Source organism: Arachis hypogaea, chromosome 9 (genome assembly GCF_003086295.3).
Source record: "Arachis hypogaea cultivar Tifrunner chromosome 9, arahy.Tifrunner.gnm2.J5K5, whole genome shotgun sequence".
Taxonomy (NCBI): domain Eukaryota; kingdom Viridiplantae; phylum Streptophyta; class Magnoliopsida; order Fabales; family Fabaceae; genus Arachis; species Arachis hypogaea.
In genome coordinates, this window is record NC_092044.1 from 1,730,759 (window position 1) to 1,754,714 (window position 23,956).

General features: G+C 25.9%; 1 long non-coding RNA gene across 1 annotated transcript; it reads left to right on the forward strand.

The window, feature by feature from the left end:
• Positions 1-681: 681 nt before the first annotated feature.
• On the forward strand, positions 682-22,385 carry LOC112709827 (uncharacterized). Its single transcript, XR_003156539.3, has 5 exons — positions 682-987; positions 1,095-1,151; positions 4,193-4,321; positions 20,080-20,256; positions 21,035-22,385. It is a non-coding gene; the product is annotated as an uncharacterized lncRNA (long non-coding RNA).
• Positions 22,386-23,956: the final 1,571 nt, after the last annotated feature.

Consider the following 23,956-nt stretch of genomic DNA (forward strand, 5'->3'; position numbering starts at 1 on the left):
AAGATGTGGACCATTAACCTATTTTTTCATTGTGAAGTTCGTAGGTACGGAAAAAGTCCATAATGTCCAGTACGGTGTGATGACATAGACCGGCTTATGTCATATGTTTTGTAGTTGGCTAACTTGGCTTACAATGAAATGGTGAGCCAAGTCTGACGTTGATGGACCTTTTATCAAATGTTTGCCTTTATGATTGAGACTAGCCAAGTATTTTAGTCCAAGAATAAAAGTCATTTTTGTTGACTTGGTTGGTGATATAACATTTATTTGGATGTAATTAAATTGTTTAATATTTTTTTAAAAATGATATTTTAACTTTAATATTATAAATAAATAAAAAATTTATATAATCGTATCAAACATAATTATTAGATAATAAAATATTTTTGCACAAATTATTTAAATATGAAAATTTTTTACCATTTAAAAAAATCACTGAAATTTTTTTTCTAACAACTCACAAAAAAAGAAAATCCATAATTTTGTCCATTTAGGCCAATTATTCCCGATCATATCTATGATACGAAATTAGAGGGTGGCTACACTAAGGATTTTATTTTGATTTATTATCTTATATTATATTTTATGCATGAAATTGAAAGCTAGTACTAACTACTAATTAAATATTGGGCCCTCTTCTTTATAAATAGATTACTTTCCGAGACTCAACACTCACCACTCCCAACATACACTCATACAACCTTTTATCCTTCTTTAATTTCTTCTCATGCCGCTTCAATCTTCTTTCTCTTCCTCTTCCACTTATTCTTGTTTCCCCTCCTTTCACCGTCATGCCGCAACCTGAAGGTGAACAAGCCCGTGCTACGCAAGAATCTGAAGAACTCCGTGGTGTACTGAAACAATAAGGATCAGATCCAGGCACTTAATTAACCCGCCGTTCGACACTTGATTTCTGCGATGGAAGCCCTGGTGTCCGAAGACGGAGTCGGGTTATGATAGTCAGGTACCCCGAGGGCCAAAGAAAAGGTATGGTTGGTTCTTTACTGTTTGATCTCTTATTTGCCCCTTATTGTATTTGTATTTCTTCAATCTCTGGTGAATGGTGATGGATTATTTTCTTTGTTCTGGCCCAGGCTCTTCTCAATCAATTTACATAATGCGGGGAGGGGCAGCTGTTGTACCATCCAAAGGTTTTTTAATTAACTTTTTATACTACTTCTCTATTTTATGCATTATTACATGCTGCAAATCATGTCTGTAAACCTGTTTTGCATTTATACATGTAAGTTTAGCTTTTCTTTTTAACAAAGAAAATGTCTGGCTTTTGAAGAAAATTTATTTTGTGAATGATTGTGACTTGCCTTTAGGCATCGTCATGTAATGTGAACTGCACCCATTTTGTTTTTTGAAAAGTCTAGGGCCAATAATTTTTATGTTTTTTGGCCAGCACTTAACCATCAAAACAAAAGTAAGTAATTTTTCATCATTGAATGTAATTTCACACCATTAAAAATATTATTGATGACCAATTAATAATTACAAAACACTAAAATTATTGGTCTCTAACATTTCTCTTTTTTGCATATTGGATTATTATAGTTTAGAAAATAATAATAAAAAAATACTTTTTAAATTTGAATATACCCATTGTTGTGAAAGTGGAATTAAAGCAAGAGGGAAAAAGATTTTAGGGATCCAACTGGGCTCACAATGAATTGGAATAAGCAAATAGTTAGGATAATCTTTTTCCTTCTTGCTTTAATTCCACCTTCACAACAATGGGTATATTCAAAATTGAAAGCTATTTTTTTATTATTATTTCTTAAACTATAATAATCCAATATGCAAAAAATGACAATATGTGTGTTTTTCTCCTTTCTAAACGCATCACTAACACGAAAAATAAAAATAAAAATTAGTCCAATGAGAGGAAACATGATTCATGAATGGGAAAAGGACACATTATTGATTATCCCACCAGCAATAGCAATGACTTGTTGACTTCATGGATTGACTTGACCCAAAACCATTAAAAGCCTTATGATTTTACTATCCGAAAGACTTTATAAGCTTATAAAAAGGGGTAAGGAAGTTGTTTCATTGTAAGTAACAAGAACAAACATAGAATATGAAAGAATATAAACATATCAAAAATCCTATTTATACATTAAAATTAGTTATTAATATATTTATGTATAAATATTTGTGTAATTTAATTTATTTTTAATATATATTTAATATATATTTATATTTTAATATATATTTTATATTGATGATTGATTTTAATGTACATGTAAGTATAATTCTAAAAATATACATTTTTTTTATAAAATTGAAGTTGTGTGATTTTTTATATTTTTATTTTTATAAAACATAACAATAAAATTATTATAAGAATATATGATAGATTAACGAAAGTTAATGTCTAATATAGTAATATCGGTGAATGTTTAAACACTTCTACTGTTACTTACTATATATATATAAACTATTTACATAAATATAGAAACATCATTGTTTATATATTTCTCAATTTGGAGGGTCTTTGCCGTGATAGACTTCATAAAGAATGAGTCAAGTCATCGTGTAATTTACACCATTTTTTGTTATTAATAAATAAGGTTTTTTTATGAAATTAATAAAATTATGCTATATAAATACAGCCAAATTAAGTTTCACTTTAATTTTATTGACGAATGTAATTTTTTTTATTTGTTGCGATTTAAATCACTGAAAAAAGATTTTAGTTATTTTAAAAAATCTTAAAATTTGAAGTGTCATGAGTTTTTTATGGTAGTTTTTTTAAAATATCACACATGTTAATTCTCTTTTAAAATTATAAAAAAATTAATTTGTCTAACAAAATTTATTTTCAAAAAAAATTTTATTAGAAAACCAATAAATGTGATCGAAAATTTGTTGAAGATCAACTTGCTAATTACTCCAAAATAAAAAAAAAAAACTTTGAATGGGTAAACTCCCCGGAATGCTGGTGGAAAATTCAGTCCAAAGAGGGACCCATCAGCAAAAAAATTCCACTCGCTTTTAGCACCTTATAATGTTTATAAACAAAGAAAAGTATAGGTACCAATATATTATCTGCCAACTTCTGCCAACTCTTATTTATATTTGTGTTTCATGGAAGTGTGTTCGTAGATGTGTCTAGTAATTAATATATTTTAAATACATATATAAAGAGACACATCCAAAAAATATATCTATAAAGACACTTCTATTAACACACAGTTATAAAAAAAACATTTTTATTAGACACATCTACGAACACACTTCCATAAAACACAATTATAAATAAGAGTTGGTAGAAGTTGGCAGATATATCGTTGATAACTTAGCGAAACCGTATAAACAAACAACCATTAAACAAACACAAAAAATTCAAAAAACACCATTCTCTTCTTTTTCTTATTCAATAATGGCTTTATAAAATCCTATCTTCTTCTTTCTCTTGTTGTTCTTCTTCTCTTCAATCATCAAAACCAAGCTTGATCTCCACCCTTCAGACCTCAACGCCTTTAGAACTCTGCAAAGAGACCTTGGTCTCAACTCTCAATGTACTTTTAGTCAACGGTCAAGGCTTCCATCGATGGTGTGTTCTGCTACACCGTCACAGCCACCTACGTTCTCCAAGAATCTCAATGGAACCCTCTCTTCCGCCATTGGACACCTCACTGCGCTTAAAGAACTCTCTTTATCTGATAACCACCTCCTTGACCGCATCCCAAACTCCATAGTCAACCTCAAGAAGCTCGAAATCCTCGACCTCCGTGGCAATGGCTTCTCCGGCGAAGTCCCGCCTCACCTTTCTTCGCTTGCAAGGCTCCGACTCCACGATGTCTCCTCCAACAAGTTCCTCAAGTATTTTTCGAACTTGGAAAAGCTAAACGTCGCCGACAACCTCTTTGTAGGTCGTGTCCCGGTTTCTATTCGCTCGTTTCGGAACCTCAGACATCAACTTCTCCGGCAAGTTTCCTCGAAGGCTCGACGCCGATTGCCAAGAGTTACAATGAAGTCGAAGACTTCCAGTCTGCTGTCCCAAGACACTTCATCTTCGCTGAGGACGACGGAGAGAGTAACGGCGGCGGCATAACCGCTCTTGCGCCATCTCCGAGATCAAACAAAAGGAGGAGGAGGAGGAGCTATTTTCCTAGTTTTTGATATTGTTAGTTGAGAGTTGTAACTGTAACTAACTTTGTTGATCGGTGTGATGTAGGGCGAACCTGAGGAGGGCGAAGCTGGATCCATCGGCGGAGCACGGTGTCAGGAAGTTCTCCGATCTGACGCCGGAAGAGTTCAAGAGGCATCACCTTGGGTTGAAGCTGTTAGTCCAGTCAAGAACGAGGTACGTATTATTATTATTATTATTATTATTATTATTATTATTATTATTATTATTATTATTATTATTATAGCATTAAAAATTATTTAGGGGAGGTTTCAAATTGTTAGATACATTAAAAATTATTACAGCATATTAACTTGGAAAACAATAATTTTAGAAGCTAAATTCTTCACTCAATATGTATTTTGTCTAACCCAATTTTATTTATTTTATTCAATAATAGATTATTTGGAGAAGTGTCTCTTTCAATGAAAAATTGTAAAAAACTTTGTGTTCTTATTCTAGGTGAAAATAAGTTTTTAGGAGCTATATCAAATTAGGTGGGGCAAAGTATAATCACGCTCAAATTACGATCCAACTTATTTAGTGGTAATATTTCCACTATAATATGCAAGTTTCATTTTTTCAAGATATTGGATCTTTCAAATAACAAATTATCAGCATCAATAATAAGATGTTGTCGCAACATGACAAGTATGATTTCTAAAAATGAATCATTTAATTCATTATTTGGGGTTATTATTTCTATGATTTTTCACAAAAGTTACTTTATTTTTCTCTTCGCTTATAATCTTACTATACTCATTAAGGATATTAAATTAGATTATACACATTCAATGCGTATCTTTAATTTTTTAAGTAACAATTTATCTGAATCGATACTAATAAAATTGTTTATGCTTAGTGGATTGCAGTCTTTGAATTTATCTCCCAATCAATTGATGAAAATAATTTCACAAGATGTTAACAACTTGGTATTATTGGAATTTGTTGATCTCTCAAACAACTTATTTTCAGGACAAATTTTTCAAGTCATGTTTAGTTTATTTTTTCTGAAAGACCTGAATCTCTTTTGTAATAGTTTTGAGACCCAAATTCAATCAGGAACCTAACCTTAAAGGGTTTTAAATTTTTTGTTATATAAAAAATTTAAACCTATATGAATCTCCACTTACAAGGATATGTTAATACGATGAAAAACTACCAAATAAAAAGCAGCTAAGAGAAGATGATGAGAATGATGATGATAACTTTGAATTTTATTCATGGTTCTTTGTAGAATTAGGATTTGGATGTCACAAACTTGTGACAAATTCAAATTTTGATCTCATACAGAACCATGAATAAAATTCAGAGTTGTCATCATCATTGTTATCATCTTCTCTCATCTGTTTTTTATTTAGTAGTTCTTCATCGTGTGAGCATATCCTTGTGAGTAGAGGTTCACATAGGTTTGAATTTTTCATATAGCTAAAATTTTGAAACTCTTGAAGTTGAGTTCCTGATGAAATTTTGCTCTCAAAACTATTATAAGAGAGATTCAGGTCTTTGAGAAAAGACAAACTAGACATGGCCTAAGAAATTTGTCCCGAAAAAAGTTGCTTGAGAGATCAAGAAATTTTACTAATACCAAGTTGTCAATATCTTGTACAATCATTCTCATAAATTGATTGTGGGATAAATCCAAAGACGGTAATCTACTAAACATAAACAATTCTATTGGTATCGATTCAGATAGAATGTTACTTGAAAAATCAATGGTACGCATTGAATGTGTATAATCTAATTTAATACCCTTAATGAGCATAGTAAATTACAAGTAAAGAGAAAAATAAAGTAGCTTTTGTGAAAAATAATAAGAATAGTAACACCAAATGAATCAAATGATTCATTTTTGGAGATCATGCTTGTCATGTTGCCACAATATCTTAGTATTAGTCCGGATAATTTGTTATTTGAAATATCCAATATCTTAAAAAAATGAAACTTGCATGAATATTACCACTAAATAGGTTGGATTGTAATTAGAGCACAATTATACTTTGTCTTACCAATTTAATATAACTTATAAAAATTTATTTTTACCTAGATTAAGAATAAGAAGCTTTTCACAATTTCTCAATGAGAGGCATTTTTTTAGAAAATCTATTATTAAATAAATTAAATAAAATTAGGTTGGACAAAGTACTTATTGAGTGGAGAATTTGACTTCTAAAATTATTATCTTTCAAGTTAATATATTGTAATGATTTTCAATGCATCCAACAATCTAAAACCTCTCCCGATAAAAAGATTACGAGAGAGATCTAAATATTTTAAATTATTTTTTTTTATTTTGTGACATAAGAAATGAAAAATGCTTCTGAACAAAAAGTTGTTAGATAAATTTAAAAGAGTGATATTCGTGACATATTACTTATTAAATTATTGCCATCTAGCAATAATACTTTGGAATTAAGTCGCATATTCAAAATACTGTCATTGATTGAATTGTTATAAAAAAAAAGATATTGAATTTGATCAGAAACAAACTTCAAGAACTTTTCAATTGGTCCCAATGAAATTCTTGAGTTCATAATAGTAAGAAGTGGCAGAAAATTTTGTGTATATATCCACAAAAAAAGTTTGGAACTCATAACATCTAACATCAAATCTTGAAGTTGAAAATGAGAGATCTATTAAGGATCAAAGTCAAAGATCAATGATTGTGAGCCTAAACTTAAATATTTTAAGTTTTGAGAAGGAGTGAAATTTTTTTCAGAAATGTTTCTTGTAAAAAAATTTAATTCAAAATATAACATAATCAAAGATGACAAATTTTTTAAACTTGTAAAAAAAAACCTAAAAATGAATTTCTAAAAGAACTAGATATTGTAGTTCTTCAAGTTGACCCATCTAAATTAGAAGGGATCTATTGAGATCATTTTCATCCAAATAGAAGGATTTAAGACCTTAAAAGTATGAAAGTATTTCAGGAAGTTGGCCTTGCATCGAATTTTTAGATAAGAGAATAGTTGAAATATCAAAACTAAGATTAAATCCGACTTGATAACTCAAGACTTTAAGTGCAATAAGATTGACATATTAAAGGGATGAATAGATGTTTCGAAGTTTATAATACTTTGAATATAACTCTGAAAGTGAATTAGTTTCTTTTTAAAGACTAATGCCACTGAGGTCAAAATACTACAGAGAAAAAAAATTAGAAATTCAATGGAATATTTTATCAGCTTTAAAATTGTTATTATTTAACAAATCAATATAGTGAATGTTATTGGAAGAGTTTTCACGTTGATCATAATATTGAATGTTGTTGAAGTTATTGTTGCCTAAATCTAAGTAACTTAGAAATTGAAAATCAAATAAAAAGGACAGGTTGAGTCATACGACTTGTCAAGATTATTATCATAAATAGGATAAATTTTTGGATAATAGAGATTCAGGTTTTTTATTTTTACCGTGATGTTATCACAGTGAACTTCCTTCTATTGGCAACAATTTTTTTTTAATGGACCATGAAAAAAATATGCCAAAGAGATATGTGACTCCAAGCTTAAATTTAAATAAAGTGTTCTTATGTTTCTCATGACAGTAAAAAATTTTGGAATTACATAGTTGTACACAGTAACAAACAAAATAAAAGGATTTGAATGTGGTATTGACAAGAAAAGGAATCGACCATAATGATTGCACAATAAGATATTAGATATTATGTTGTTTTGTTTTAGAGTTTTGGTGATGGTCTTATTGATGAAAAGTTATTGGTACCCATGACAAAATTTATAAGTTCATGAAACAAGTGTAATGTAGAATAATATTATCATGTTAGTGTTCACACTCTTTTCTTTGGGTCATGTGTTGGTGCTTCGGTGGGGTCATGATTTTGTGTGCTGAAAGTAAAATAAAAGATTTATTCTCTCCTATTAATTTATGTCAGGTATACTACTAAAGTGACTTTGTTATAAATATTTATTAGTAACTTATTATTTTATATACTAGGGTAAAAATTATAATTTACGTGGAGAACATTTAATAATTTTGTGTCGGTGTTCACGTATAAAAAGAATCGTTTGTACCACGCAAAGGCCATAATGCATGTAGGTCTTCCAAAGAGTAATATTTACCCATCATTTTGGACTGAGTTTAAAACATAACTTTTTTTAATATAAATTTTAATTTTAAATTCTTCAAAAATAAAAATTAACTAATATTAATGATTTAAAAGTTAATTTCTTATATTTTCTTTTAGATTTATATTCATTTAATTTTTTTAACTCTACCTATGTTATACATAACCGATTTTAAATTCGGATAAAGAATGAAGATTATATTAGACGTTTGACAACTAACATAAAAATTTAATAAATTTTTTTATTAATATGATTATTCGTGATTAAAATAAAAAAGTGATTTTTTTATTCATACAAAATTGCTTGCTAAAATAATTTATTTAAGAGTTATTTATATTTTTATATTTGGATTAAGAAAAACATAAAACCACAAACTTAACCCGCTAAATAAATAATATAAAATTAAAAAATACATAAATTAAATTAATATTTAAATAATTACTCAAAATGTAAATTAATAATTTAATATTGGATAACACTTGCTATATTACGCTTTCTAAAACAAATTTTTTAACATTTTTGTTGATGGCATTAAATCTAATATTAGCCAAAATTAACAATATTATAGTCTTATAAAATAAAAAATGTCTATTTATCTTCTGAAATCCATAACAAAACTTTTATATAAAAATATAAAAAAAATTCTTAAAAATGACAAAATATTACACAATAATGATTATATTGTAGAGTCATGTTATACAATGTATAAATAAATTTATAAAAAATAAAAATACAGATAAAAATGACTTAAACGTGACATTGTTAGTTCTTGTGATATGCTCTTTTTATGAGTAATATCTCAAGTTAGTACCAATGAATTTAATATAAATTTTAAAAAATTTTAATTATTAAAAATTTGAGAATTAATTTAATATCTAAAATTTATTAAAGACTAAAATGTTTAACTAAAAATTTCTTAAAAAGATTTTATTTGAGATATTATTTTCCTCTTATTGATGAATTTAAAGTTGTGTATAAAAAAAGTTTATACTAAATATGATTATTGACTTGTTGGCTTACTATCAATAAAAAAAAAGGACAATAGTTATGTTTTAGCAATTATGAACGTTTAATCAGTTGACACGAAGTAATTGATGACTTCACAAATAACAAATTTTTTTATGTTTATCAGTAATTATTTTAATTCGTTTAGTTTTTATTTTTTATATTTTTTTTCCTTAGTTCCTTCTTGAGAGATATGTGGAGAACAAAAATATTATAGTTGTTTTATTTATATATTTTGTGTTGTTTTATAAATCGCACAATAACATCTTTTCTTAGCTTTATCCATAAAGCAATTTTTTTTGAAACAGAATCATAAAAGCAAATTTTATAACATAGAATTGTGGATATACATCATATTAACTGTGCATAATTGAAATTAAAAAGATACATGCATGTATGCTAAATAAAAAGTAATTAAAAATAACATCGACATCAACAAATCATATTATATTAATTAATTTTGATAATTAAATTTATCATTTTCTTTTAAAAATTAAAGATTAATAAATAAATACTTTAATTGTATTTTGAACACTAAATTATATATTGAAATAATAAAGTAGTGTGATGAAATGTCAAGTAATTTTCAAATTTTATAGTAAAATATCTCAATTTGATAATTAAATCCGTAAAACTCATAATCATTATGTATAAAAATTATCAAATAGTGTAACTTTGTCAAAAATTTACATATACTACTTATATTTTATATTAATTTCTTTTCGTACTTAGTATATTGTTTTATTAATGCTTTAACTTTATCATGTATGTGCTTCCCTCCAATTTAATTTAATTAAAACTTGTTTTTTGGCAAAATATCTTGGATATCGAAAGAATCAAGAACATAGGTAGTTGCTTTTGATGTGTCTTTATTATGTAATTATATGAAGGGTGAATCTATTATATATATAGAGAGACTTTGATCTCGTAAATGATAATAGCGAAACTGGAATGCATTTTTTATTATTATTATTTTTTATTTTATATATATAATGCCCTCACTATGAATTTATATACTTGATTGCAATGAAGTCTTTGCACATACAAGACTTCCAAGTCAAACCCTGCATCATGTCCATTAAAGAAATTGTCCTTTCTATTTTCCATTTTTGGGTTATCTTGCCAAAAAGTGACTTTGAAAGGAAAAGATAAAAATTTTTATTAACTAATTTTTCATTATAAAATTATATTTTAACCTTTATTTTTAAAAATTTAGAGTTAGATTTTAGAATTTAAAATTTTATATTTAGAATTTATAATTTACAAAATTAGCTGATATTAATAGAAAAATTGATTTTCTAATTAAATTCAAAGTTTATTATTATTTATATATAAAACTCAAATTTAATAAAGTTATTTATTTTATGGTTGACATGTAATAATTAAGAAATTAAATCATAACTAACTTGAATTACTCGAATAATTAATTTATTTCTTTGCATATTTATAGTAATTTATTGATAAATAATAAATTTTTAAATAAAATTTTAATTCGAAATGAATTAATTGTTGATCTGTTTGAACATAATGTGAAGAAAAAATAAATAAATCATATCAACTAGCTAATCGCAACAGCCAGCATATTATGATTGAACTCATTTGTCTCTTGCTTGGTTTAAAGGAGAGACAATAATTTTATTCCATGTCTACCATGATTACATAAACCAAATGTTTGATGCAAGCGTCTCTTCCAAATTTTATTTTATTTTATTTTATTTTATTTATTGTATAACTCGACATATTAAAGAGAGCGAGATGAAGGTAGCACACATGACCACTAAGTTCTGAGTTCAACTCTTTCTTTGCTTATTTATTCATTTATTTATTTATATTTATTATTATCATTATTAGTATTTAATTTTAATACATTTATAATATAAAATATTTTATATAATTATTTAATCATATTTTTTTATTATTTGTGTAATTAATATAAAATTATTTTTTTTTGTTAATTTGATGTTATATAGTTAAATGTAAGTAAAACGTTATTTTATACTAATAATATATTAAAATTAAATTCTTATTATTAGTAATTTTTTTAAAAATTTTGTACCATGAATATCATATTCCACTTTTTTCAAGTGACATGAGTGATAATTTTTCTATAATTTATTTGACACATACAGATCTACTATCAATATCACTCTCATTTGCACCTTTAATAATTTTCATACCCTGTAGTTATATGGATTAAATTAAAGTCTTTTTATATGAAATTATGTTTATTTTTTTTACTGTGAGTTTCTTATATAGCTTTCTCCAAAAAAATTTGTATATTTTCTAGTAATTGTTGAATAATTTAAAAAATATTATTTGTGTATTTTATTTTATAATTTAACTTCTTAGAAATTAGAATAAATTTATATAATTTTAATATTTGATTATTTTATTATTACTTATGATAGAAAATTTTTATAATTTTATACCATCAATATTATAAAAACTTTAAAATTTTACATATAATACTCCAATAAAAACTTGAAATCCATAATAATTTACTATTAATTAATTTTTTTTTTCTGAAACTAAATGCTGAAAATTTATAAATGTGTTAGAAAAATGTAAACTTAACCGTTATTGTGAACATAATATAAGGTCATTAAAATGGTCTTACTGTCTTAGTCTATCAAATCTATAACTTTTTTTTTTTTAAATATACAAGTTTTTTTTTATCTCAAAAATAGACTAATAAAAAAGAAATGTTGAACGAATTTAATTTGATTAACGTGGAAACAAAAAATTTGCCCAACAAGTTAAACATATTAACTCGTTTATTTTATTTTATTTTTTAAATTTTCAACTATTTCACAGTTTAATTTTATGACATTGTGACCTACAAGCTCAAACCCATTGTCTCAAGTATCATAAGCTTCCATAGCAATAAGTAGAGGAACAAATTTTGCTTTGCTTTTATGGAAATATATGAAAATGAAAACAATTAACCTTTTATGCAAATAATTGACATACAGGTCCTTATTGCTCTTAGTGATGAATTCAAAGTCGTGTATGTGTACAAGAGAAATGAATGTTAAATGATCATTTTAACTGTGGAAATTTAGTAGAAAGAAAACAAAGTTATTATTGCTTTAAAATAGTTATGTCTTAGTACTTAATTAACTTGTGAAAATTTAATCATAGTTTATTAATGTACTTATTAACTTTTTGATAATGTTCTAGCTTCTCATGTATGGGCATGCACTTGGGTAATTACAGATTTGGGTTGATTAGTTTGTTGAATCAGCAAAAACAAAAAATGAGTGGGTACCATTTATATCATCACTTTATGAAAACGGACATGATTGAACCACGCCGAGTGATGAATTCAAAGTCTATAAGAAACATTAATATCAAATATGGTTACTGAAAAAAAAAAAGAATAATTGCTATGTTTTAGTAATTGTGGAAAATATTGAGTATACTTTGCTTCTTTAAAAAAGAAGGTACACGCTTTAATTTTTAGTTTATTATATAAATTATAGGAAAGTTTTTACATGTTTCATTATATTTTATTGAAACACTGCATTGCTGGATTTATATGAATGTGTTTGACAGTTGTGAATTTCTTACAACAAAACATACTCAATAGTCAATACTTTCCACAATTGCTAAAACATAGCAATTATCCTTTTTTTTATTCAGAACCATATTTGGTATTAATGTTTCTTATAGACTTTGAATTCATCACTCAGGGTGGTTCAACCATTTGCGTTTTTATAAAATGATGATATAAATGGTACCACTCATGTTTTGTTTTTGCTGATTCAACAAATTAGTCAACCCAAATTTGTAATTGTCCAAGTGCATGTTCATACATGAAAAGCTAGAACATTATCTAAAATGTGCACGACTTTGAATTTAGAAAAAAGTTAAGTACATCTAATAAACTATGATTAAATTTTCACAAGTTAATTAAGTACTAAGACATAACTATTTTAAAGACAATAATCACTTTGTTTTCTTTCTACTAAATTTCCACAATTAAAATAATCATTTAACATTCATTTCTCTTGTACACATCATCACATATACTACTTTAAATTTAGAACTTTTTCTTTTTAATATTGTATTATTAGAGGTGAAATCCTTTATCATGAACCAAACTGTGTGTTAAACACAACTATGACCATTTACAAAACGTCAGTGACATTTTGTGTTTTTTTAATTAAAATAATATATTTTTAACAAAACGTCAGTGACGTTTTGTGTTTTAATAATTAAAATAATATTTTTTATTACAAAACGTCAGTAACGTTTTATTTTTTAAGCTGAGACTTCTCTTGGAGTTGAACTATGAGTTATGACGTGTTTTGGGCGTTCAACTCCGGATCAAGACGTTTTTCTGGCGTTTAACTCCAGACAGCAGCATGTACTTGGCGTTCAACGCCAAGTTACGTCGTCAATTTCCGAATAAAGTATGAACTATTATATATTGCTGGAAAGCTCTGGATGTCTACTTTCCAACGCCGTTGAGAGCGCGCCAATTGGAGTTCTGTAGCTCCAGAAAATCCATTTCGAGTGCAGGGAGGTCAGATTCTAACAGCATCAGCAGTCCTTTTGTCAGCCTTTTTTCAGAGTTTTGCTCAAGTCCCTCAATTTCAGCCAGAATTTACCTGAAATCACAGAAAAACACACAAACTCATAGTAAAGTCCAGAAATGTGAATTTAACATAAAAACTAATGAAAACATCCCTAAAAGTAGCTCAAACTTACTAAAAACTACCTAAAAACAATGCCAAAAAGCGTATAAATTATCCGCTCATCAATAGCTTGCTTTTACTTCCCTAGCTTAGAGTGGCGTGTTTGTTATAATAGCCATCAATCAATTCAGCTGTATTTCTCTCTCATATTCTCCATGCATTAATTAACAATGTAATAGATTTTGAAATCCATCACATGGTTAAAGGCTTGGTTCCATTGGAAACACTTTGCTTTCATTTTTCCTTGGTTTCGGACCAAGCTTGGAACCATTTATAACATTTTGGGCTTGTAACATTGAGATTAAAACTGGCCCATTTAGTTAACATTTGCTTTCCTGATGAAATTGGGATCAAGCAATGAACACATAGGAAGGCTTTCTTTGGGCTTTATAGAAACAAAATTTTCTGGCCCAACTAATAAAACTGTTTCAGCCAAAAATCACACAACAAGAATTATAAGGGGCTGAAATTTTAATTAATTGGGCTTGGGATATTTCTTTTCATTTCGACCCAATAACAAATCTGCACACACAAAATTATTTATTAAGCAAGTATGAATTAAGATCAAATTAATAATTTTATAATTAATTGTTTTTAATAATATTTATTCATCATCAAAAAAATAAGAGTTTTCTAAACTCATCATCTTTTAATTATATTATATTTGAAAAAAAAGTTATGAAGCTTTTAATAAAATATAAAACTAACAAACATAAATTATATAAAAAAATAATCATTATATTATATATATACCAATAAAAAGTCGCAGCAATTGTTCCAGTATCTTAAAAAATTAAAGAAAAAATTAAAAAAATATAAATATATAAATAGAAAAATATTAAATATTAAAAAGTAACAAAATCACGAAACATCACTTAACGATATAGATGGATTAACAATTTCATATGCCATGCACACGTGTAAATGAATTTTAAGAAAGGGCATGAAAATTTTATTAATTTAATAATTAATATTTTAAAATTTTAAATTGAATGTGATATTTTCAGTGATCAAAAACATAATTATTTTATTCACTTTGGTCGTATAGACAAAATAAATTAAAATTAAAAATTTATCTTCAATTATGAAAATTTAAAATTTTTTAATAACAAAATATGATTGATGACGTCAAAATAACTATGTCTTGACAATTAATTGATAAGAGTTTAATATTTATTGTTTTATTATGAAAAAATAATTATTTAAAAAAAGCATAAACAAATTTTTTACTTTTATACCTTGAAAAAGTTAATGAAGATTGCTCAAAATTTTTTTTTATGTTTATAAATAGTTATTTTGATTCATTTAATTTTTATTTATAATTTTTTTCTCCTAATTAACAAGTAATGATGTCCAATTTATCCAACAAGCAATTCATGATGAGTGAATGCACTAACCATTTCATTATGTTTTTTTGTTGTTTTAAATAGAATAGACAAAGAAACGAAGAATCTTTTATTTTTTTTCTCAAAACAAATATTCTTTCTATTTTTAAGTCTTTTTTTTATAAACCTAAGTCATCCAATGACTTAAAGCATGAAAAATATAAAAAGACGTGTTAAAATTTTCAATTATGCTAATACATGATTCACAACTACACAATAAACATAAAACAACTTGGCTTGATTTTCACAAGGAATTGCATTTGTTATAATTAAGTATATATATTAAAAAATATTTACATGCATGTATAATTAACTAAAAAATATTTATTAAAATAAAAAATGAATTATCAAACTTAGAAATTTTTTTATATAAAAAAATGATAATAAATATAAAAATTAAATTATATAAATTTTAAGATTATTTAATTAATAATAGTTGATTTTATAATTTAGTGGTAAGTCTCCAATATGTCTAATTTGAGTTTAGAATTTGGCATTGGACTATTCTTTTTTCAAACATAATCCAAAATGAGTTTCTAATATTATTATTTTTTGCAAAAAAAAAAAAATTTCATAACTTAAAATAAATTAAATAATAAAGCAAAATAGTAGAATAAAGAATTTATGCGTTCTAAATTTCTTAATATTCTATCAAAAAGAAAAAATAAAAATTGCTTATATATAATTCAATAATATATATATATATATATATATATATATATATATATAGAACAAGAACTTATACCATTTTAGTTTCTTTTAATCTTCTCTCTGTTAAAGGTTCTAATTAAGGGTATTTATCTCATTCATGACAATTGTAGACTCTGAAGCCGATGCACCAAGTCAACATACTTTTGGTTATGATTATTTATTAAAAAAATAATTAAATTGAATTAAAAATATTATGTTTAGTCAAAGATGATTTTTTTTTTTATATTTGGTTATTTTCGATCACAAAAATACTATATGCATATGAAAAATCAAATATTAAATTAGCTATCATATATTAGTGTATGTATACATATATTATACATATATTATTTTACATATTTTCAATAAATATTTTGAATTCCACTAAATTGACATTAGTGAGATAAATAAGTTTTACTAGAATCTTTAACAATGATTTAAAGTTTGCAAGATTAAAAAAAAAATATTAAATTAATTGTCTTGTTTAGAATTTTAAATAGAGTGTCTAAATCTAAATCAATAAAAAAGATTGCGAATCCAAATAAATTCAATCAAAAACCGAAATAAACCTCTCAATTTTAGATTTTTTTGAATTTTGGATTGATTTTTTTAGTTCGGTTCAATTTACACTAGAATCAAATATGCATCATACTTAATTGTGCATCTTTATATTATATATATAATTTGTATGTTTATGTGTATATTTATATATATATATTCTATTTTTTGCATTTTCTATTTGCATCTTATTTCTGTATTTACTGTTTATAAACTGTTAGTAGAGAATAATAAAAAATTAATGAACTTAAATAATAAATTCTAATTTTATTAAAAAGTAAAAACTCCTAAGTTTTTACTCTTTTTGATTCCCTTTGAGACAGAAATAATATTCTATGAATTTGATCCTCTATTTATTCTACGTTTGGGAGTTACTATATTTTGGGTGCAGAATTTCGTGTTTCTTGGTACGTATTATGCGATAGTTTGGAAAAAAATTTATTTATAAAAAATATACCTATTTAGTACAAAATAGAATCCGAAAGTGAAAGATCAACTTTCAGAAGTAGTTGTGCATTAATTCAGTAAAGCAAAAGTGCCAGCATAGCATATGAAGACTTGGGTATTGCTCTCGTTTTTTAAGATGGAATAATCATGCTGATGTTTTTTGGAATACAAAATTTCCACATACTACACTTCCATTGCATCTTCAAAAAGTCGCTTTTTAATTTGAATATGAAAGTAAGAGTGGTGATGGATTCGGTTATAGAGAAGAGAAGTGCTTCATAATGTTGTAGTGTTAGTAGAATAAGACTTGAATTCTGAAAGTTCTCTCTCACTAAATAGACGGTTTGAGTTCTCTCTCATAAAAAAGAAAAAACAATTACAAGCAACACAAAATATCGATTTCCATCTTTCGAAATTCAAATTTTTCCAGCTAAAAAACGGATCATACAATTTGTTATGCAAAATTTTAAAATTAAAGAACTCGTATGGTCCAAATTCTTCTACCTCACACTCACAAAAAATTATCCCACATATTTATTTTTTTTACCCCATAAATCCATACCAAAGCAGAACACACACAAGCTTTCTATATTAAAAAAATTGAGCCTCAAAAAGCAGGGATATGATTAAAGATTTTATCCAATGAAAGCAGGGATATGTTTTTAGGAAATGTAATTATATTTGAAAGAGGTAGTAATATATCAAAAAATATTTTCAAAACTTTACACAATTGTAATCTTTCTCAACCCAATTTTTTGCATTCCAACTAAAATATTAAAAATATTTTAATCCTAATGTTAATGCTGTATTTTTTTGACAAAATTAATAAAAATATTATAATTACTCACAAACTAATACGTTATTAAACATATTGTAATTTATCTAATTAATTTTTTCATAAAACTAATTATTTTTTGGTTATATTAACTAATGATTGTATTTTATATATTTTATGTATAAATTTTTTGTATTTTTTATACATTTTAGTTATTTTTCTTTTTTTTTTTCGTTTTGTCTCTTTTTATTCTTCTCTATTTTATTTTTATTTTTTTTATAAAACTCTTAAAAATTCATTAAAAAAACAAATTAAACAAGAAGACAAAGAAAAAACACAAAGTTACTATAAAAATGCAAAATTTTAACAAGGTGTCTTCAATAATGGTGGTTATAATCGATTAAACTATAGGAATGCAAAATTTCATTTACATTCAGAGTTACTCTTCTTTGATAATTTTTTTTAACAAAATATGAAGATAATTAATATATAAATTTTTATTATTATACATATATCATATTAAAAGATAATAATTATTATTATGCATATATAAACCAAGAAGAAGTCGACGGCAATTATCTTAAAAAAATTTTAATTATGGTAATGATTTTAACAAATCGTATTATTGCCTAATAGATAAATTCAATATGTCTTTTTTGTTTAATCTTTAATTTTTAAGTTATTTTTTGAATTGTAATAATGACTTTAATATTATCTAATATCATGATCAATGTGAAAATTCTTCTAACAACAACGTCTAACATCTTGATTTGGCAAATAATGACAATTTTAAAATTGATAATATATTTCATTTGAATTTTTTTTTATTTCGATTAAAAATGTATTGTTACCAAAATTATATGTTTAGTGTCATTTTCGTAGTCATAAAAACTGAATAAATAAAATTTGAATGATTTTTGTGGTTATACCAATAAAACCTAATGTGTTTTTTTTTTCGTTTTTGTAGATAGAAAAAGTGAACATTAAATTTTTTTATTTTTTTATTAAAACACGATTATATACATATCGGAAGGATATAATAAATATCGTATTTAAAATATATTTTATAATAATTTAATAGTATCTGTATTTTATAGAATATATGTATCTGTTTACCGATCATTTTAATCATCTTTATTCTCTCCGTTAAGTCTCTTAATTACGGTTATAATAAAGATAATAATTTTTTATGAACCCACACGAAAATTGAAAGGATGGGTTCCTTTTACTTTGTCCACCACGCCATATAGAATAGCTCTCTCATCTTTATAAAGTCACTCACATGATAATTTTTTCGTTGACGTTGACCAAGTGGAGTCTTCTGCCTTCATCACCAAAGATATATATATATATATATATATATATATATATATATATATATATATATATATATATATATATATATATATATATATTTGGTCACTGAATTTAGTTTTATATACGATTACAACGATTAAATTGAATATTAAATTTATTATTATTTATTAACTATTATATATCTTTTTAAACGTTATTATAAGTTGTTGTAGACAAGACAACAAAAGCAGTCGAAAAAGAATTAGAAAAGAGATGCATAAACATCTATATATTCAGTTCCTACATACTTCTTAATTCATAGAAAAAAATACTACACTCCAAAAATTAAATATTATTTGTCCTTTTTTTGCAGGCTCAATTATGTTAAATTATTAATATTTTCTGGAGTGTGTGAAAGATTAATATAAAAAAATTTATTAAATTTTTTGAAATTAAATTATTAAAATAATACTTAAAAATTTAATTTTCACAATAGGAGATTGGGAACATAGTGTCCCTTTCTTATTTATGACATAAAGATTAATTATACTTATTACATAATTAAGTTGTTATATAAAATAGGTATGTGGACCTAACTTTTTTCAGTGTAATATTTATTTGGTAGTCCGTAGACATTGGTAATTTAATTTTATTGAAAAAAAATGAATAAGTCATTCTAAAGAAATATTACCAAAAAAAAAAAACATTTTTACATAGTTTTTTTATGAGTTTTTTATTGCAAGACCAATCTAAAATTTTAAGTTAGCAATGAAATAAGAAAGACATGATGACTGTCAACTAAAAAAATTATTTAAATATTATGAGTAATAGACCATGATTATTGAACCAAACCCATTGAATTTTAAATCGGTTTTTTTTCGACTCGGTTTGATTTACATTTCAATTTTTATCATTGAACCAAACCAAACCGAACCGCATATCACTATATATACCCCTCCCCTTCTCATTCACGCCATCATCGTCTTCTCAGTCACGCCAGCGCCTCCTCCTGTCCATCACGCTGCTGTCATTTTCTTCTCCGTCACGCTGCCGCCTCTTCCTTTCAGTCACGCCACTGCCTCCTCCTCTCCGTTATGTTGTTGTCGTTCTCTTCTCCGTCACGCACCCGCCATCCTCCTTGTCTCCTCACGCAGTCGCCGTCCTAAAGGTTCACACTTTACTCTTTCTGAATCCCAAGATTGATAACTATGCATGTCTTTCAATCAATTTGTTTTTGGATCTTTTTGTTAAATTTTGTCCTTTTTTAATTTTTTTGTTATTATTTGTTAATTTTTTGTTATCTTTTTCATATGTTGTTGTTATAACGTGTTAAATTTTTGTCTTGTTTTTGATATATTTTCCCAAGGTTATAAATTCAGAGAACTCAATCTCGAAAACTACTTAGAGAACTTATAGTCGAGAAGTGAATGAAATTGAGAATATGATGACTGATTCTGTTGATTTACTCACGACTCAAATACATGTTTATAAAAACCAACTTTACAGTCTAACCACAACTCGTCTAACAGAAATTTTTACTGCCAGTCTTTTGAACTTGGATCTTCCATAAACTCTTTGTTGTCCTAAATTTGTTGGGATTGTTTGCAAGAGTCTCTTCTTCTGAAAACTAAATTATAGATGAGTCTATGAGTGTTGATACTGTTGACATGGTTTAATTCAAGAATGCTACTGCCTTATATGTCTTGTCTTTTGTCTTCGATACTCGAGAGAAAATCTGTAATCATGGATTTTTATCAGTCAAATTAAATCTCTTATTTGAGGAACTATGTAAAAATCAATTTTTATAAACAATTTTAGTTATTACTCTATCAATGGTTCTTATTACCATATGCCATGCATATGATAATATGATCATATATATATATATATATATGTAATAAATTGCTCTTACAATTGTGTAATAATTACTTTTGTTTTCAATCTAGACATTAGTTCGGTACCAGTTACCTGTGATAGTGATTGTTTCAACAATGGAGGTGTATACGGTGGTGGCCGGAGAAACCCCAAAGGGATGAATGGACGTCACAAACACAATTTTGTTCCGACTTCCTTTGTTCCGAGTGCAAGGGAACATGCTTTGATTGAAGCTTTTGGTGGAAAGTTCTATCTTATTGGAACTCAATCCTTTTTGGCTCGATAATCGAAGGTTATCAATGTTATTGTTGATCCCTATGCTATAATGATCTTCACACGTTGCATTACATAAGAGGTGAACTCAACTTGTTTTCTTTGTTCAATCTTCAATTTTTAAGTTACTTGGATTTGGACAACAATGGCTTAAACATCATCCTATATCATGGTGAGCATAGAAATTCTTCCAACAACATAATCTTCAAAAGGAAAACTAATCCTTCACTTTCAGAAGTACATTTGAAGCATTGTGGGGATATCTATCCATCCCTTCAATATGCCAATTTTAATGCACTTAAAGTCCTTCATTCCTTTAAAAATTCGATGCAAAGTCAATTTTCTGAAACACTTCTCTACTTACAAGGCCTTAAATCAATAAATCCTTGTATTTGGATGAGAATGATCTCAATGGATTCATTTCAATTTGGGTCGGTCAACTTGAAAAAGTAAAAGAGATAGTTCTTTTTAGAAATTTATTTTAGGTCCTTTTCCTACAAATTTAAAAAATTTATCATCTTTTATTATCTTATATCTTGATTTAAATTCTTTTTTCAAAAATATTTTCTATAAAAGAATTTAAATCAAGATATAAGAGAATCAAAGATGACAGATTTTTTAAACCTGTAGAAAAAGGATCTGAAAATGAATTTTTAAAAAGAATCAAGTCTTAATAGTTTTTCAAGTATGAAAGTGTTTTAGGAAGTTGACCTTGCATCAAATTTTTAGAGAGATAAATAGCTGAGATACCAACACTAAGATTAAAAACACAACTTGATAACTTAAATGGATAGATGTCCCATGTCCACTTAATAATTTTGTGTCGTTGTTCACATATAAAAAGAGTGTACCACACACTTTCAACAAGGTTTTGGATTTGTGTTATTACTTTTGGACAATAATAAGTTAATAGTTATAATAACTTGACATGTATTCATCAGGGTTCCTTTCATTTTAAAGTTATTTTGATTTGTCTATTGCAAAATTGCGTCTATTTTTATTTTTGTAATCTGTTGGATATATGTGGTGGTATAATTGTATTGTTGAAATTGTAAAGTACGAGGAACATGATAGCAACATTTATGTATTATATTACTAGTTATTACAATATTGTTAAACAATAAAAATAACTTCAAATGTATTTTCTAATTTTTCACTTGTAATAATATTAATTCCCAATATGCATACCAAATTCAACTTCATCCTTCAATTATACAATATAAGGCGTCCTCACATGCCTCAAAATATCATTCTTAAGGATGCACCATTTAATTTGTAGTGAAACCTCAAACAAAATATAAAGATAATTAACCTATATCATATCAAAAAATGATAATCATTATTATGCATATACTAATAAGAAGCAGCGGCAATTATTGCTCTAGAATTCTTTACACCTTTAATATATAAAATAATTAATTATACATTTTTTTTTTGTCGTAGTCAATGGATTGATGCATACACAAAATATGATTCGAACTCCAATATTTACTTAAGTGGACTAGTAAACTAATTACTAGATCAGCTCAATTCGATTAATTAATTACATGTTTAACCAATTCAAGATCGTTAGGTTGAATGGATAATAGGCCCAAATTCATCGAGAAGATGTCAAGAAGTGAAGTTTCTATAAATGGCATGCAAGTGTATCTGTCTTAATTTAATTGGTGGATACGTTATCCGTATTTAGTAAAGATTGACATACATATAAGTAGTTTTGCATTTTCAAGGTATTTAGCCAATTGCATACTGTTTCATTTTCTCTATGAGATCTATGTCATGATAAAATTGTTTTGTTTCTTGACATTACAGATTTGTTGTGAACTTGTTACATAAAAAAAATGCCCTATAAACTATTCAATCTTATCACATCTAGCAACGAAACTTTAAACATTTTGTTTATATAAGAAAGTGTTGATTCCAAAACAAATAATTTATTCTAATTCCTAAAGAATTAAACTATAAAATATAAATGCACAAATATTTTTTAAAATCATTCAACAATTACTAGAAAATATAAAGAAGTTTTTGGTCAAAACTATATAAGAAACTCACAATAAAAAGGAAACAAACATAATTTCATCAAGAAGATTTTAGTCTAATCCATATCATCTTGAATTTTTTTTTTCTTTCGAAGTTGTTTGCGAATTAGAATTTTAAAGGAAAAAAATAGAAAAAAATACTATTTTGTAATTCAATATACTTTTTTACTTTTTTTTTTATAGAATCTTTACACCTTTAAGAATATACTCTCTTTTCTTAAACTAAATTGATGTACTTATAATATTTTAGGTATCATTTTAACTATTTATTGTTCCATTATAAATATATACAAAACTCTACATTGGTTAAAAAGAAAAATAAAATATATTTCATAAGGGTGTGAATATCTTTTTATTTGAACTCTTAACAATTTAAATTGTAAAATACTAAAATAAAGATGTACAAATGTGTGTTAAAGTATTCAACAATATTAGAGATTTTTGCGAATTATATTTTTTTTTATGAAAAGAAATAAAAATGAACAAAATTTTTTAAGCAAATAAACGAATATACACACACATTTTTTTACTGAAATCTTTATATTTTATTACATATACTACTTTTGTTTTATATACCAAACTGATATATACACACAATTTTTTAAGTAACCATTTTAACTATTAACCGAACAATATTTTGTTTAATTTTCTTTCTTGACTATTATATGTACCATCTTA